The sequence below is a fragment of the Mirounga leonina genome, unplaced genomic scaffold, assembly GCF_011800145.1.
Source record: "Mirounga leonina isolate KUSES-001 unplaced genomic scaffold, KU_Mleo_1.0 Mir_488, whole genome shotgun sequence".
Classification (NCBI taxonomy): Eukaryota; Metazoa; Chordata; class Mammalia; order Carnivora; family Phocidae; genus Mirounga; species Mirounga leonina.
The window spans coordinates 6,760,027-6,772,636 of NW_023270777.1; positions in this window are offsets into that span (position 1 = coordinate 6,760,027).

Here is a 12,610-nt window from a genome sequence, read left to right on the forward strand (position 1 = left end):
ATAGTATTTCTCCCTGAGGTTACACAGTCAATCCATGAGCAGGATTGAATGGAAGTGCTTTTCATACAACTTTAAACTCGGGTGCCCTTCCTGGATCTAGGTGTCTGTACCCCCCCCAAGGTCAGCAAGAAACGGCCTGGGGGCAAATCCAGCCCACCATCTGTGTTTGTAAATAAAGTTTTATTGGAACATACCCACGCCCCTTATTTATGTGTGGTCGCTTGGTCGCTGCCACAGAGCGTGGAGGACCCGTGACTACGTGGCCCTTTACAGAAGCTGTCTGCTGACCCCTTGTCTATCCTGTAGACTAATTTTTAAAATAAATCTCGTCGTTTTCTTGGGCATAGCAACCTTCTGTTGCATCATTGTGTGTGTTAAAGGTACCTCTGTGTTTTCAAGAATACCACTGTTTTTGCCAGAAGGGAGGAAAGTGGGGGTGGGGGTGGGGGAAAGGGCATGGGTGAAATAAAGGGGATTGAGAGCAGACTTAGCATGAGCACTGAGAAATGTATAGAATTGTTGAATCACTATATTGTACATCTGGAGTTAATATAACACAGTATGTTAATTACACTTCGATTTCAAACGAAAGAATACTACAGTTTTTAAGACTCTGGTGTATATTTTGGGCGCCTGGGCGGCTCAGTCGGTTAAGCGTCTGCCTTCGGCTCAGGTCACGATCCCGGAGTCCTGGGATCGAGCCCCGCATCGGGCTCCCTGCTCAGCGGGAAGCCTGCTTCTCCCTCTCCCAATCCTCCTGCTTGTGTTCCCTCTCTCGCTGTGTCTCTGTCAAATAAATAAATAAAATCTTTAAAAAAAAAAAAGACTCTGGTGTATATTTTAATATACCAGAGGTCTCAAAAAAAAGAAAAATGGGCTCAACCTGTCCCAGGCTCCAAGAGGCTACGCTCGGCCACAGTTCATGCCTCCTACACTTTGTCCATTTTCGATCTTCATTGTCAAGCACCGTGCCCAGGACTTGGGGTGCAGGTGGAGGGGCTCAGTAGGTGTCCCTTTGCTCCGGCTACCATAACATAATACCACAGACTGGGGGGCTTAGACGACAGAAATTAATTTTCTCACCGTTCTGGAGGCTGGACATCCAAGGTCGAGGTCGTCAGGGTCGGTTTCTCCTGGGGCGTCCTCTTTCTGTGCCTTCACATAGCTTTTCCTCTCTGTGTCTCAGGGGGCTCTCTGCGTGTCCAAATTTGTTCTTCTTATAAGGACACCGGCTATATTGGATTAGGGCCTACCATAATGTCCTCATTTTAATATAATCACATCTTTAAAGATCCTGTCTCCAAAAACAGCCCCATTTTGAAATCCTGGGGATTAGGGTTGCAACCTCTGAATTTCGAGGGGCACAGTTCAGCCCCTAACAGCTCACTCTACCCCCTCCTCCTCCCAGCCCCCTTGTACCTGGGGCGCCCCCCAGCCCCCCCTTTATCTGCTGCCCTGCACATTGCAAAGGAGAACTTTGGGGGGCCCTCTCTCTGGACGAGCCCAGCTGCAAAATCTGAACCAGAGTCTGAAATGAGAGGATTCAGACTCTCACCTAGAGGCAGAGTGAGAGGCTGTAAGGCCCCTCTCTTTCTCCGCTTTATAGGAATATTCTTCTCAGGTGGGGGGAGGCTAGCCCTTCCCCTGACCTAGCAGGTGCACTCAGCTAGGTCTAGGCAGGAGCAGTTAAGTCTTCTGATCATCAGCACACCTTCGAGATCCATCCCACATCCTCAGTGAAACACTGTCTGGGTGGCTCCTACAATCTGCCCGCCCAGCAGCTCTGCCTACAGGTGTCGGGGTCAGAGTGGGGGCACCTGGTCACAGCAAAACGGTCCCCGGGCCTGCGACGCCCGCCATGGCCACTAGAGGGCGCACCGAGACCACAGCCTGTTTTTAGGGCTTGTTTTTAGTGCCCTGAAGTGCTAAGCACTGTTTCCAGGAAGAAGGCACCATCCACCAAGAGGCTTCTAAACTGTTGGGAGGCTGGCAGATGTGAACCATAGTATTTTGCCCTCACCAGTTTATACTGAAATTTCCAACCTATGGTACTCAGATCCCACCGTTAACATTTGCTATGCATGCTTCATCACGTATCTATCGTCTGTCCGTCCCTCTGTCCATCCGACAATCTATGTCATTTTTATACACTTGGAACAGAGCGAAGCACATGACTTCGAGATTTTTTTTCTTCTTCTTTTGGGTCTCCCCTCTCTCACTTCAAACAGCTAGTGAGGTACCTTTAATGTCCCCTGAAGGCTGTAAGACTCAGGGAGGACTGGCCGCCCCGGGGCATCTGGGCCAAGGGGACCCAGGGTCTTTCTGACCAAGATGGTTAGCATCTTAGATCCCTACGGCCTGATGACTGAAGACCAGATGGTCCCCTTCCCCACCCATTTGCCTTGATAAATGTTTCAGCTTCATATATACCCCATGTGATAGACGGAATTGTGTTCCCCCCCAAATTCTAGGGCTGAAGCCCTCACCTGGAGTAACCTCGGGTCGTGACTGTAATTGGAGATAGGACTTTGCATTAGGCAATTAAGTTAATGAGGGTAAATTAAGTAAAATGAGGCCACCGGGGTGTGCCCTGATCTATTCTGATTGGTAATGTCCTTGTAACTCGAGGAGATGAGGACACAAGAGAGATGCCAGGGATGACCTCACACTCTCCAAGTCCAGGGGATGGTCCAAGCGAGGACGCAGAGAGGTGACAAGTGCCTGCAAGCCTCCGAAGAAACCAAACCTGGATCGCAGACTTCCAGCCTCCAGAAACCATGAGAATTACATGTCTGTTGTTGAATCCCCCCCCCATCTTTGCTATGTTGTTACAGCAACCTGAGCAGATGCCCATGAACCTGACTTGGCCCCTGTGAAACACGGGGATTCTGAAACCAGGAGGTCTGAATTTTCCACCAACCCAGCATGGTGGCTCAAAGGCAGGCAGGAGAAATAGAATTATTTTTGCACAGCTGATTTATTTATTTTTTCTTTTTCTGGTTGGGCATCCTATCCAGTCCAGCATGAAACAACTGATTTGAGGATGGGTGTTAATGAGGGCATGCTCGGGGGTACAGAAGAATGGTGTCAGGGAAGGCTTCTCAGAGAACACGGGGCATGCTTGCAATTGTGAAAAATTAGTGGGAGCCTTCTAGAATGGCAAGGTGAGGAAAGCTATTCTAGCCAAGGGAATAGCTCGGAGACGTGAAGGACAGGAGTATATCAGGAAGACGACCCACAGCGGTCACTGAGCGTCAACTCCCTGATAGGCCTGCTTCTGTGAATTTAAATGTGTAAATCATGTAACCCTCACAACCATCCTGCGCGGTGAGTGCTATTATAATCCCCATTTCACAGAGGGGAAACTGAGGCACAAAGGAATTAACGTGCCCGGGATTGCAAAGCTCATAACAGAGTTAGAATGCAAACCCAGGTCCCCTGCCCACACTGGGGTTGTCGGATACTTTCTCAGGGACTTCAACAGAATTTTTACGTGCAGCGGGTTTCCTCACGTCACTCGAATTTGAGAAACACCACAGCAGGATCCTAAGGTCGGGGGTGGGGTGTAGACACAAGAGGCTGGATGCTGGGAACCCAGTGTGTCCTGTGTGGGGGCTACTAATGGCCCAAGGTGTCCAGAGGGGGCTGGGGAGGAGGGGGGCCCATGGACTCTGGAGGTCTTGGGCATGAACTAGACCAGCCAGGTAATCTGGGGCAAGTTTCGTAGCTCCCCAGACTGCGGTGAGGATTATAGGAAGCAGTAGAGGTAAAGGCCTGCAAACGGAGCAAGTATTAATGCACGGCGGTCTCCCCCTAATCCTTCTCTCTGTCCTTCCCTCCCTCCCCTCTGTCTCGCTCTCCTTCCCTCCCTCTTTCCCACTGGATTGTCATTCTGTACATGTCCTCCCCTCTACACTGTGCCGCCCTCATGGGGAGGACATCGGGTGGGAAGCCAGTGCGTTCCTGGCCCCACACCAGGCGGTGGTCTGCAGTGGGGTCCTCAGAATCCACTGGTGGGTGCAGGGTGGAGTGGGGGATAAAGAAAATTCAGGAATCAAGGGGAACTCCAAAGATTTGGCCTGGTGAAGGAGGCAGATGATGTTGCCTTTTGCAGGATGGTGGAAAGCAGAGGAGAAGAGGTTTAGGGCGAATAGCAAGAGTCCCATTTCTGTCGCGTTATGTTTGGGCTGCCAATCGTGGATGGATGTGGCAGGTAGTTAGTGGTACGCGTGAACGGGGTTCGAGACGAGTTTAAGGGTGACGGCATAAATCTGGGCATTCGTTGACATTCAAACGCAGAGACACAGCAACATTCCCAACACCACAAACTGGAGCAGAGGAGTTCAAGCCAGGGAGGAAGGGCTGAGCAGGAACCACCGAGGAGTCAGATCGAAACCAGTCGAACCAAAGAAAGGAGGGGCCAGGAGTGGTCACATGACCCCCACTCTGCACACTCCATGGGTTGATCCCAGCGCACCCTCCCCCTCGCCACAGACACTACCTCAGAATCCTTCTTAACACTGTTTCTGGATGCCACCACTCAGAGATTCCAGGTGGCATGCGACCTAAATCTATTTGCCTTTCCTGCTATCATCCAGTCGCCTGGTTCTGCAGATGAAGAAACTGAGCTGCAGAGAGATTTATTCTCCCAACATTTTGCCAGCAGACATCCCGTACTCTGCCTTCCAGTCCAGCAGAATGGTATGGCCCCGAGGAAAACGAGTTTTATGTGGATTCATTCCATCGTGTTTTTGTGGATTTATTGTGTATTAGTCAGGCTTCTTAAAAAAAAAAAAAAAATAGAGAGCATGTGTGTGTGTTGGGGGTGGGGAGTAGGAAGAGAACCATTTATTTTAAGGAATTGGCTTATGTGATCGTGGAAGGTGGTAAGTTCAAAATCCGCAGAGTGAGCCAGCAGCCCGGAGACCCAGAAGAGTTGCAGATGAATCCAAAGGCCACCTGCCTTCAACTGATTGGACAAAGCCCACCCACGTTCTGGAAGGTCATCTGCTTTACTCAAAGTCTACTGATCTAAATGTTTCCCTTGGGGCGTCTGGGTGGCTCAGGTGGTTAAGCGTCTGCCTTCGGCTTGCTTGATCCCGAGGTCCTGGGATCGAGTCTCACATTGGGCTCCCGGCTGAGCAGGGAGTCTGCTTCTCCCTCTGCCCCCCCCCCCCCCCCCACTCGGGGTCTCTCTCACTCTCTCTTAAATCAATAAATAAAATCTTTAAAAAAAAAATGTTTCCCCTACTTAAAAAATACCTTGACAGAAATATCTAGTATAACATTTGACTACATACATATCCAGGTACTGTGGCCTAGTGAAGTGGACACATTCCCATTCACCATCCCATATTGGTTTAGATTGGCTTGTTTTAGACATTGAGTTAAAAGTGCCTCGTCTGGGGGCACCTGGGTGGTTCAGGCGGTTAAGCGTCTGCCTTCTGCTCGGGTCATGATCCCGGGGTCCTGGGATCGAGCCCCACATCGGGCTCCCTGCTCCGCAGGAAGCCTGCTTCTCCCTCTTCCACTCCCCCTGCTTGTGCTCCCTCTTCGCTGTCTCGCTCTCTCTGTCAAATAAATAAATAAAAACTTAAAAAAAAAATTAGTCTTGTCTGATGTTAGGAGGAAAGGTAGAAATGGGGAGAAGTGACCTATCCTGACTGCCCCTTGCTGAGGGACCATCCCACAGGGAACTTGACTTTGGCGATGATCACGCCATCTGAGATGTAAGCAGTAAGGGCTACAATTTTTCGAGCACTTGCTATGCACCCAGCACCGCGTTGATGAGCACTTGCTTTTTTCTGAGGTTAGCTCCTTTGGCATCACCCAGGCCCCTGTGTGGGTTCTGTTGCCTCCCCCGGACTCTGATCCAGGAAGCCAGCCACCGAACCTCTTTCTTGGGGACCCACCAGTAATTCTGGTCCCCTCCCCACAGATCAGAGGACATTTCTCAAGAGGGGTGGTGGGGCAGGAATTCCTCCTTCCTTCGGGGTCCTGGGTGGCTCGTCTGGTTAAGCGTCTGCCTTTGGCTCAGGTCATGATCCCAGAGTCCTGGGATCGAGCCCCGCATCGGCCTCCCTGCTCAGCGGAAATCCTGCTTCTCCCTCTCCCACTCCCCCTGCTTGTGTTCCCTCTCTTGCTGTCTCTCTGTCAAGTAAATAAATAAAATCTTTAAAACCCGGAAGCCTCCTTTGACCTCTGCTCCCCATTCTGCCTAATCCCCCCCACCAGTGGTCCGCTGCTTGGATGGGGGAAGTGCAAAGAGGGAGTCTCTGGGAGGAAAAGTCAGTTAAAAGTCCAAAGACGTGATCCCCCCTGGTTCGTGGGAGTCAACGTTGTCACCTTCTCTTGGCCGCAGATTTTTCTTTCTTCTCTCTTTCCCCCCAGTATCCCCCCCCACCAGCGTCATAATGCCAGAAAGGGGAGGGGGGGAGGGTCAGCGGATTGCAAATACCTGACTATGATTTACTTAAGACATCACTACAAGCTCAAGAGAGAGAGAAAAAAATCATCAAGATCTTCTTCGCTGCAGCTTTATGTTCATATTCCTGTTCCTTCTTCCGCCCCGCCCCCCCGCCCCCCCAAAGAGAGCTGGTAGCAACCATTCTGCTTCACAGTTCGGCTGGCAAAATGCCTGGAGAGCTGCAAGTGGCCTGGGTTCAATCTACTGATAAGTCACCAATGTCTTCCTCACCCAAAACATCTGGTTTAGGATCCTGAGTTATGAGCTAATATTAAATATAAAAGTTTATAGCATCACATATATAATACTGTTGATTAGAAACATCAAGAAAAGTAATTGACTGGAGGGGACTCCGTGTGACCAGCTGGTTGAACATCTGGATGGGATCCAAAGGGGCCTGAACTGAATTCCCAATCCATCCATTCTTTCTGGTCGGGGATATTAAAAGATTCTGACTCTCCTTCTTGGATACTTGCGTTTTATATACAAAAAAAACCCCACAAAAAACGGGAATGATACTTGCGTTTTATATACGAAAAAAAAAAAAGGGAATGCGGGTTCCAGTTTGCTGGAAAAGACTAAAATAAAATAATGATAGTTTTCTCCTGTCTCACAGACGTTGACTGGTTTTTTAGTCCTTAGCCACGTCGTGTTACCGGCCCTGACCACTTGGTGGCAGCGTACACTCTTTTTTTTTTTTGGCTCCACGGGCTGAGGCTTTTGAGGAAGAATGTGGCTGCCCGCTCCATCTGTTTTGCAGCTGACCAGCGGCAGGAGGGGGAAGAGTCTGGGGCCCTGTTCTCAGGGGGCTTCACTTGACATACATTACTCAGTTGTCCACAGAATTCCTTTGCCAACTGCATTCCTGTGACCAAGAACCTGAAGGTAACCAAACCTTCGGCGGATACTCAGGGTTCTGTTTGCTGAATAGCTCCTTCCCAGCAGGACACGGTGGATTTGTCCATCTTCTCTGCTCTGTTCGGGGGTCCAGGATTTAAGAAAGGCAGTGATTTCTTTCCAAACAGTGTCTTTCGAGGGTATCAGGCACAACGTAGTTTGCATCTCGTGTGCCAACCCAGATTACTTCTGATCTGTTGCTCTGAGTGTTAAGAAGGACTCTAAGGGGGCGCCTGGGTGGCTCAGTCGATTAAGCGTCTGCCTTTGGTTCAGGTCATGATCCCAGGGTCCTGGGATCGCGTCCCGCATCGGGCTCCTTGCTCAGCAGAGAGCCTGCTTCTCCCTCTGCCTGCCTGCCACTCCCCCTGCTTATGCTCTCTCCCTCTCTCACTCTCTCTGTGTCAAATAAATAAATAAAATCTTTTAAAAAAAAGAAGGACTCTGAGGCCTTACCATCCAAGCTCAGAAAACAGGAATGCGATGCTTGATTCACAATGTCGGCTCCGTCTTTGCTACCCTCTTACCTTACCATGTGATTTGGGGAGGGCAGTGGGAGGTACCTGCTACCTGACATCATCCTGATCTGATCTGTATCGTTTTATATCCCCCTCCCACCCCAATTTTCCCCACATTTTGCATCCTGAAAGTTGTTGCTCGGGAAAGGGCAGTGAGCCTTCCTCATTATACACACGGTCTCTCTGCCCTGTTGCGCTTGAGCTTCAGATGCAAGCAAATCACCGTAGCAGCTCCTTTCCTCCACTATAGGGCAGGCAGGGGCCACAAAACCACGCACGTCTGTCACTGAGCTACTATTAATTGAGCACCCGTGAGATTCCCAAATAAAAAGGCAGAGATGGGGCGCCTGGGTGGCTCAGTTGGTTAAGCGACTGCCTTCGGCTCAGGTCATGATCCTGGAGTCCCGGGATTGAGTCCCGCATCGGGCTCCCTGCTCAGCGGGGAGTCTGCTTCTCCCTCTGACCCTCCTCCCTCTCGTGCTCTCTGTCTCTCATTCTCTCTCTCGCAAATAAATAAATAAAATCTTAAAAAAATATATTTAAAAAAAGGCAGACATGAGAGCATTATTAAAAAATCTGTCAACTACTTATAGAAGCTGGTCTTCCAAAAAAGATGCACCAAGAGCAGAGATTCTCAAAATGTGGATCCTGGTCCAACAGCATCAGCATCACCCAAGAACTTGTTACAAGTGCAAATTCTCAGGCCTCACCCCAGACTCACTGAATCAGCTGTTTCGTGCTTTAACAAATCCTGCAGGAAATACTGATGCCTACCGAGGTATGAGAACTAATGGGTTTGCGTAAAGCCTTCCATCGCTTCCTCCCTTCTTTCTTTCCTTCCTTGTTTATTGAACTCCTTTGAAGAGCCAGGTACAAGATTAGCTTGGTCCCTGCGCTCATGGAATTTACATACTAATGGGAGAGACAGGGACAGTCTGGACCTTTGATGATTCGGTAGTAAGCCCTGTGAAAGGGCCCTTGGGTGTGCTGAGCTGTGAGGGCACATATCAAGGGCCCCTCACCCAGCTTGGGGTATGGGAGCCTAAATGCAGATGTAGCCCACCCGCAGGGAGGGCCAGGAGAAGTAGGGGCAAACCAGAAGCCCAGTGGAGTTCCCAAGGACGGTTGCCCGGAGAGATGCAGGCCTGCAGAGTGCCAGATCTTGGGATCGTTTTGCAAGGGAGCCTGGAAACCTAGATTTTTCTGTGAAATTTCCCGGAAATATGTATAAGCACTCCGCAGGCCAAGAAAGAGATGCGTGGAAGCCAAATTTGGGCCCCTGGGAATGTCCGGCCTGGTGGAGCAGTTGTCTCTCTGATCGCCATCTAGTGGCGGCGATGGGTTGGTGCACTCTTTGTTTCTCCACGGAGCGGAGCGGGGACAACATGTCTTTCTTCCTCCCTCGTTAAATCTGCGCTTTGATTTCAAAAACTATTGTTAGGCCAATGTCCTATGGCCCTCCTCCCCCTCCCCCTTCTGGAAAGCCGTTAAGCTGAGAGTGGGGGGAAGCACTGCAAGGTTTCCTAGAGGCCCAGGTGGGGGGTGTGATGACAGCCAGGCTTGAGGACCTGCTCTGCTGCGGAGGAGGGGGAGGGGTGGGGGAAGGGGGAAGGGGGCGGTTCCAGCCGCAAGAATGAAATATGATCAACACTTTGACCTGTCTGGGTCCAGATCCAAATATCTGGAATGAATATTAAGGATAGATGGTAGGAGTCTATCGGCAGAATGGACATTCTGGGCCACATCCCTGGATGCTTAAGGCTTTTTGTGAATGAGCTTCATGGAGGTCTTTGACCACCCCCCCTTTCCCAAAACTGTATGCAAAAGTCTTTGCTTGCGTATCTTTCTTGGGGAGAACTGCTGGCCTGAGTCAGATTCTCAAAGGGGCCTGTAACTTGGGGGGCAAGCCTGTAGCACCGAGTTCTCAAGCCTCAGGGGCCCTGAATCCTCTATGGAATGCACGCAGCCTGGCCGTCCCCAGAGCCTCCATCATAGGAACTCTTGGAGTCTTGCTTTCCCATACAAACTCCAACAAAACCAACCAACAGCACTGCTTCGTGATGTCCATGTTTCCGAGCTCCATCCTTTGCTATGTTAAAAGATGCTGGGCAACAACTCTTCGTTTTGGATGCTTGACTGAATGATTTTCTGCCGAGCATCCAAAAGACAATGAGCTGGCCTTTGAAGGCGGGGAGACCAGGGGGTTTGACAGCATCTTAACACCGACAGATGGTATCCAGGGCAACCAAGTGTGCTTACTCCCTCCCTGTCTGTCTCCACCTTTCTGCCTTGCACCTCAAGGTTGCTCAGAGGCTGGCCCCAGGTCATCTTCTGTCTTCTATCTTCTGGGACTCTCTCTTTTCCCCTCTTCTGTTTTGGCCTTTCTCTGTCCACCTGCAAAATTAAAAGACGGATCTTTGCCATTCTCTGCCTTTTTGAGAGGTGGAAAAAGTGGGAAAGGAAACGAAAAGGGCTTTGAGTTCTTGTCAAAGCAGCTCCTGCAAAGCAGACGTGGGGTGGAATATTCCAGAGGACAGAAAATTGTCCCAAGTTTTGGGGCAGGCTCCGCTTTCCTCTTCAAGAGGTTAGAACTTTCCAACTAGGGTGGTGGCCAAATTCACATCATGGTGGGGGCCCTTTGCAGCCGGGAACCGGCTCGGTGGGGAAAAGGGTGAGACACACGGATGGGGTAAGGTAGGAAGGTGGGCGCCTCCCTGACTTGGGAAAATGGGATCTCGAGAGAGGAAATCAATTTCGTCTTTGTAACTTCTCTGCCCTGAGCCGGGTGTTCAGCAGTGGGGAACCCAGAAAAAGGCTGGTTTGAGCCTCGTTCCCCTTGGAAATAGGCGAGTGGGAGGTCTCAGCACTTTGGGGAGACAGCATATGCACCGGGAAGGTTCTGGGTTTGCTGAAAAGTGAGCAGAACACACTGCAGGGACATGGCTAATTCTCCTCCCTGTTCCAGCCTCAGATGGGAGAGGCAGGGGCTTGTGGGGGGAAAGAGCCGTGGGTGGGAAGCAAAATGTTCACTCAGCTCTTGTCCCTGCTTGGGCAGAACGAGATGTGCCCTGAGGCACGTCTCTTCATCTCTCTGGGCTTCTGTCCCCACGCCTGCAGAGTGTGGATGTTGGACCCGATTCCCTGGTAAATATCCGGATCGGGCGCTCTTGCCTCTCTGCTTAGTAGGGAGAAGGAGCGTGTTTGACAAATGGAAGGCGCTTTTCTTTTTTGCAAACATCGGCCCTCGGGAGTTTACTGAACTATAATTCTCAGACAGAAACGTCCCCACTCTATCACTTGGAGTGCAGTTTGAGGACTTTCCGCAAAGGTATGCCCCCAGATAGTACTGCAATCAGGCTGTGGAGCATTTGCATGGCCCCCGATGGTCCCCAGGGCCCCTTCATGGGCACATCTCCTCTCGGCCCCAGCCGGCTTCTGGCACAGACGTCTTAAACCACATTTCTCTGTCTGCTCACTAGATCAGCTTCCTGGAGCTGATGAGACACATGACCTCAGCCTTCGTGGCTTAAAACAACACAGATTTGTTCTCTTAGGGCTCTGGAGCTCAGAAGTCTAAAATGGGTTGGCAGGGCTGTGTTCCTTCTGGAGGCTCTGGGGGTGAATCCATTTCCTTGAGTCTTCCAGCTTCTATAGGCGCCCGCACGCCTCGGCTCATGTCCTTGGTCACCCCGCTCTCGGCTTCCCTCCTCATAGCATCTTCTCTGACTCTCCTGCCTCCGTCTTATAAGGATCCTGGTCATTACCTGGACCCGTCTGGATAATCCAGGCCAATCTCCCCATCTCACGGTCTTTACCATAATCCCATCTGCAAAGACACGTTTGCTGTGGAAGGTCCCATATTCATAGGTTCTGGGGAACAGCAAGACATAGACATTTTGGGGGGCCCACCACCCTCACACCGCACAGGAGGGACCAAAGCCTGCACCTGAGCTTCCCAGGTCAGCCCTCCGTCATGCAGCCCACGTCCACCTGCTCAGTCCTGTCTGCCTTTACACTTCAAGTACACAAACCAAAAAGGTTGTCTCCCTGTTCAAACACAACTAATATATTGATCCTGCCAAGCACTTTCCTAAAGCATTTCTATACCCTTAACTGCCTTTAACCCTCCTGGCAATCATGTGAGGCAAATGCCATTTTTATTCTTGTTGTATAGCCAAGAAAATTGAGACACGAGAAGGATCAGGAGCTGTCCCAGTCACACATCTAGCATGGCGTCCCTCCTGCCAACCACCATGTATACGCATATGCCCCTTCAGAGTCTGCCTCCTTCTGTGCTCAGCCCTGCCCTCAGGACCAGCTTCCTCACTGCTTGTGAAGGGGACCAGACCATGCCACCCCAACACATGCCATGTTGCTGAAGGCAATTAAGAATCAGCAGTTGCAGGAAGGGCTCGCTGACCTCCCCCTTCCTACCTTCAAGCAGGTCATAAATTTCCCACCAGGAAGTACGATTCTCACACCAATTCCGATGTGCAGTTTTTCCAAGCAATTCTTGGAGACGACTGGGCACCCTGTGATCCACATCCATTCTGATACCTTCTACCTGGAGATTGCTCAGGCTTGTGAGACTGCCCTTCCCCCAGACGTCAGATGCCAAAGGCAAGTCTAAGTTGTCACCTGTGTTTCTGACCTACCAGCGATAGACGGGAGGCTCCAGCAATCCTCCCCTTGGGTTCGATTAATTTGCTAGAGCGGTTCACAAACTCAGGAA